Source organism: Mirounga angustirostris, unplaced genomic scaffold (assembly GCF_029215605.1).
Source record: "Mirounga angustirostris isolate CCGP_5_RB_7025 unplaced genomic scaffold, mMirAng1.0.hap1 SCAF_17, whole genome shotgun sequence".
In the NCBI taxonomy this organism is placed as follows: domain Eukaryota; kingdom Metazoa; phylum Chordata; class Mammalia; order Carnivora; family Phocidae; genus Mirounga; species Mirounga angustirostris.
The window spans coordinates 28,393,022-28,399,021 of NW_026991725.1; positions in this window are offsets into that span (position 1 = coordinate 28,393,022).

Sequence of the window (6,000 nt, forward strand, 5' to 3'; positions counted from 1 at the left end):
GGAGACACAGGCCTCTATAGAAGCTCAGGCAAATAATTTGCCCTCTCTGAGCCTCAGTTTCCCCTCTGTGATTGGAGGGTTGGGTCCTTGAATTCTGGAAGGCTCCCTTGGCCCTGAAGTCATGAAACAATAGAGGACAAGACGCAGTGAACCTACATGCTACATGGAGGGGCATGGACCACAGCCACTCAAAAACTGGCCTAACTGTCCTCCCTCCAGCAAGCAGTCTTCAGGTGACATACATTTTGCCCCCCTTTCTTTGTACACATTTATTGAACAACTTCCTTTTGAAAGGGCTTGTCTCCTATATTATCATTCTCACAACTCTACAAGGTAGATATTATGCCCTCCATCTTCTAGATAAGGAGAGTGAGCTCAGGGAGGTTAAGTAAGTGGCCGGGCCAGGGCACAACCCAGGCTCTCTGGGTAGAGAACCAGGGGAGGTCTCCCCAGCTTTGAGGGGGTCTTCCCCAAATAGGCAGAGACAGCTATGTCCTCTTTCCCCGGGGAACTCCTTGAGGACCCAGGACCGCCACAAGAAGTCCTAGATTCATGTGTCTGGAAGGCACATTCCATCATCCTTAAGCAGCAGGGTCTTTGGTACGTCCATCCTGGCCAGCAGACAGCAGCAGACAACAGACTTTACCTGTACCGTTTCATTTCATCCTCCAGCCCACAAGGTGGGCGTTATTATTATTATTTCATTTTTAAGATGAGGTTCAGGAGGGGCGCCTGGGTGGCTCAGTCGTTAAGCATCTGCCTTCGGCTCAGGTCCTGATCCCAGGGTCCTGGGATCGAGCCCCGCATCGGGCTCCCTGCTCTGCGGGAGGCCTGCTTCTCCCTCTCCCACTCCCCCTGCTTGTGTTCCCTCTCTCGCTGTGTCTCTCTCTGTCAAATAAATAAATAAAATTAAAAAAAAAAAAAAAAGATGAGATTCAGGAGACTTTATAAATCTGCCCAAAGCCACAAACCCAGTAAGCAAAGATGCCTTCCTGGCCCAGACATCAGGAGCAGACCCCTGTCTCTAAATTCAGCAATGGCCACGCCTGGGGAAAGCCAGCATCATGGCTTCTACAATAAGCTATGAATTTGTTTAAAAACAAAGACTAGGGACGCCTGGGTGGCTCAATCAGTCAAGCATCTGCCTTCGGCTCAGGTCATGATCCCAGGTCCTGGGATTGAGCCAGGAGCCACTTCTTGCTCCGGCTCCCAGCTCAGCGGGAGCCTGCTTCTCCCTCTCCCTGCTACTCCCCCTGCTTTTACTCTCTCTCTGTCAAATAAATAAAACCTTCAAAATAAATAAATAAAAAATAAATAAAAACAAAGACTATTTTGGGTGCAGCTATAGCCCAGGTGAGTGGGGCGCGGAGCCTGCTTGGTTTAACCACTGGATTCCACCCTCCATGAGAGGGTAAAAACCCAGTCAGGACTGAAGCTCGGCCACTTCCTAGCTGTGAACTTGGAATTTTACTTAAACTCTTAAAATCGATTTCCTCACCTCCAAAAATGGGTAACATCCTCTTCCCTGGGTAGCTAGGGCCAGACAGGAGCACTTGCGTGAAAGGCTGCCCCCTCCCCCCCCCAGCACAGGGTAAGCCCCACCCTCTCCCCTCCAGCCTCTGTGTTACCACTCCAGGGTTCTTGGGTGGTGGATAGGCTACTTACTGGCCACTCCCACTCCCTGAGCAAGGTACTCACCCTCCACACCTGAAATGACTCCTGTCCCCACCTGCTCTCACCTTGCTGTTTCTAGCTCCTGAGCTCCCCAGCCCACTCTCCCAGGCTTTGTAGAATTGCCCTGGGGATGGGTGGGGATGCAAGCCCCTACGTCCACCCCCAAGTCTGTTTCCCTGCTCCAGGAATCCTGCAGGAGCAAGGACTCCAGGCTGGGTTGGCCAGAATTAGCAAATAAAAATACATACAGGATGCCCAGTTAAATCTGAATTTCAGATAAACAAGGAATAATTTTGTATACTTATATTAAGAGTTCATGACTTTTGGGACACCAGGGTGGCCCAGTCCTTAAGCGTCTGCCTTCAGCTCAGGTCATAATCCCAGGGTCCTGGGATCGAGCCCCGCATCGGGCTCCCTGCTCAGCCGGGAGCCTGCTTCTCCCTCTCCTATTCCCCCTGCTGTGTTCCCTCTCTTGCTGTGTCTCTCTCTGTCAAATAAATAATCTTAAAAAAAAAAAAAGAGTTCATGACTTTTTAAAACTTATTTATTTTTATACTTATATTAAAAGATTATTCCTTATCTGAAATTCAAATTTAAGTGGGTGTCCTCTATTTTATCTGGCATCCATACCCCGACCCCCTTGGAAGACTGACCTTAATGGCAGACAGCCCAGCAAATGGCTTTTATTTAGACTTTTTAAACAATTTTAAGTATCTTTTACATAATATAAAATTTACCCATTTTAAGTATACAAGTCAATGTTTTTTAGATTTACCAAGTTGTACAACCATCACAAAATCCAGTTTTAAAACATTTTCATCACCCAAATAAATGCCCACTTACATTAATTCCCATTACTGCCCCCACAAATTGTTTTTTTAAACATTTAATAAATTAATTGTTTCTTCTGCTGTAAAAGGTCACAAACTCTTAAATTTTTTTTTTTTAATTTTATTTATTTGACAGAGAGAGACACAGCGAGAGAGGGAACACAAGCAGAGGGACTGGTAGAGGGAGAAGCAGGCTTCCCGCAGAGCAGGGAGCCCGATGCGGGGCTCGATGTGGGGCTCGATGTGGGGCTCGATGTGGGGCTCGATCCCAGGACTCTGGGATCATGACCTGAGCTGAAGGCAGATGCTTAACGACTGAGCCACCCAGGCGCCCCATAGGTCACAAACTCTTAATGAAGAAATTCCGGGGGAAAAAAATCAGAGAAAGACAAAGAAGAAAATAAAATTACTCCTAAGTCCCTAGTCTCACGAGAACAATTGTTAATAATTGTTTCTGGGGCGCCTGGGTGGCTCAGTTGGTTAAGCTACTGCCTTCGGCTCAGGTCATGATCCTGGAGTCCCGGGATCGAGTCCCACATCGGGCTCCCTGCTCGGCAGGGAGTCTGCTTCTCCCTCTGACCCTCCTCCCTCTCATGCTCTCTGTCTCTCATTCTCTCTGTCTCAAATAAATAAATAAAATCTTTAAAAATAATAATAATAATTGTTTCTGATCTTTTCTCCATGCTCATATTTTTAAGAGAAAAATGGTATCACACTGTATACAATATCTCACAATCTAATTTTTTATGTAATACATCATGAAAATATTCCCGTGCCATCAAATCTTCTTTCACAATATCATTTTCAGTGGCTACATAGTATTGTTTTGTTACTGTACCACTTTCTTTATTCAATCCCCTTTTGATGGACATTTAGGTTGTGTCCAATTTTTTCACCATTGTATTTTATTTATTTTTAAAGATTTTATTTATTTATTTGAGAGAGAGAGAATGAGAGAGAGAGCACATGAGAGGGGGGAGGGTCAGAGGGAGAAGCAGACTCCCCGCCGAGCAGGGAGCCCAATGCGGTATTCGATCCAGGGACTCCGGGATCATGACCTGAGCTGAAGGCAGTCGCTTAACCAACTGAGCCACCCAGGCGCCCTTTTTTCACCATTTTAAATAATGCTGTGGTGCATGTTCATATAGCTAAATCTTTGTACACATCAATTATTACTTTCTTAAGATAAATTCTTAGAAGTAGAGTTGTTTTGTCAAAGGGTGTACACATTTTTAAGGCTTTCGATGCTATTTTCTGGACCAGTAAGGGACACCAGTATGGGGCCAGCTGTCCAAGTGAGAGGCCTCAGATAAGGTTCAGTCCAAGAGAAGAAGGCTGACTGAGAGGAGTAGTGGTATATAGGTGGTGGGGGGAACAGGTTGGGGAATGCGGAGGAGAGAAGCTACCAGGCTTTGAAGATTGCCTGGTACTGGGGAGACACTATGTGGGACTTCTCTGGAAACTAGAGGAATACTCTTGCCCCCTCTAGATCCCCTCTTCACCAGCAGCCACCCTCCAGGCAGTACCCCTCAGGGACGCCTTCCCTGCCACTCCCTGTTCCTCTTGATGCTCCTCCAAGCAAGCTGGATGACAGCTCCCTGAGACCCAGCCAGCTGCAGCCTGCCCTGAGCCCTACACACCCCCACAGCCTTGAAAGGGTCAGCCTGGCTTCCAAAGGCAGACCCTGGCACCTCATCAAGGGTCCAGCCTCCCTGCGCCGCCCCCACCCCCACCCCAGCCTTGGAGGAAGACCAACTGGGAGAGGCTAGAGCAGGTGGGTGTTGGATGGGGGGGCATAGATCTTGAGATGACTCACATGCCACCCGAGGGGAGAAAGGGGCTGGAGGATGAATGGATTGCAAACCAGAAGGAGGAGCTGAGGAGATGAGTTTTGGTGCCTTGATTCGCCCGCGTCAGTTTCTTCAACATCTGCAGTGCGTGGGGTTGAGCGATCCCACTGGGGGGTTGTAGGGGGGTAGGGCTGGGAGGCTGGCTGACGTTTGCTTCCCGCCTGCTGGGTCGGCCGAGCAGTTCATGAATGACTCACCTCATTGTCAGGCTGATTCACTGCTCTCCTGGGGACTTGGAGGGCGGGGGGAGGCCGCAGCAGCCCCCTCGGTACGACTCATACAGTCGCACACACGCGCGCACACGCGCGCAACACGCACACACGCGCACACACGCGCGCGCGGGCGGGGCTCCAGCGTGTCCACTTACCTGCTGGGGCCAGGACCCCATAAATGGGTTTCCGGGGGGAGGAGGAGGGGGAGGCACACGGCTTGGTCTGCGGAGAACAAGTTTGAGGTTTCTGTCTAGTCTACCCATGGCTCTTTACATTTAAACTGATTAAAATTAAATACAATTAAAACTTCAGTTCCTCAGTCTGACTAGCCCCATTTCAAGTGCTCAGCAGCCACATGTGGCTAGGGGCTACTCTATTGGACACAGCGGATAGAAAATACCTCCATCGGGGTGGATGGGTGGCTCAGTCTGTCTTCTAAGCGTCTGTCTTCCCCTCAGGTCATGATCCCAGAGTCCCGGGATCCAGCCTCTCCCTAAGCAGGGAGTCTGCTTCTCCCTCTCCCTCTGCCACTCCCCCTGCTTGTGCTCCCTCTCTCTCTCTCTCTCTCTCAAATAAATAAATAAAATCTTTAAAAAAAGAAAAGAAAATACCTCCATCAACACAGAATGGTCTATCAGTAGCGCTGGTCTATACAAACTTCGCACACACAAAGCTGCACAAGCAGATCAGCCCTCCCCCGGCCCCAGACACTCAGCACCCCCACCCTCTATGCAGCACACAACAGACATTTAATTCCACTCACTCACACAACACCCACCCACCAACACGGTTAGGCAAGACTCTCAATGTGTATACACATTTGCAGTGCATGCCGCTGTCCATACCAAGGCGAATGTAAATATAAACACTTAAACACACATCATCGCACTGATTCACATACAACGGCTCATACAATAAAAATACAAATTAGGGCAAAATGCATTTGCAAATATGCTGAAATAGATACAAACTCAAACCATGTGGTTCTCATAACATATCTCAGCACATTTTCGCAAACTCAAGTACGGGGAAAGGGAACCCACATTGTTGAGCCCCTGCCAATGTGCCAGGCATGGAGTTAGCCATTTTGATGTATTAATTCATTTAATCTCACAGCAACCTTGCAAGGAAGATGTATTATTCCATTTTAATAGATGAGACAGCTAAGTTTCAGAGAGGTAAAGTAACTCAGTCACACAAGCCAGGGTCAAATATAAACCAAGATTTGTCTAACTTCATAGCCAATATGCAGCATGCTATCTCCAAACACATGTGCATAGGCGTGCACGTGCATGCACACACACACACACTCAAGGTGTACCCTCCTTTGTACCTAAGAAGGTAAGTCTTGTCGGCCAGCAACTGCAGGGATTTTTGGAAATAAGCATGGAGTTGCCCAGATTCATTTACATTCCCTCCTGAGACATGGCATTA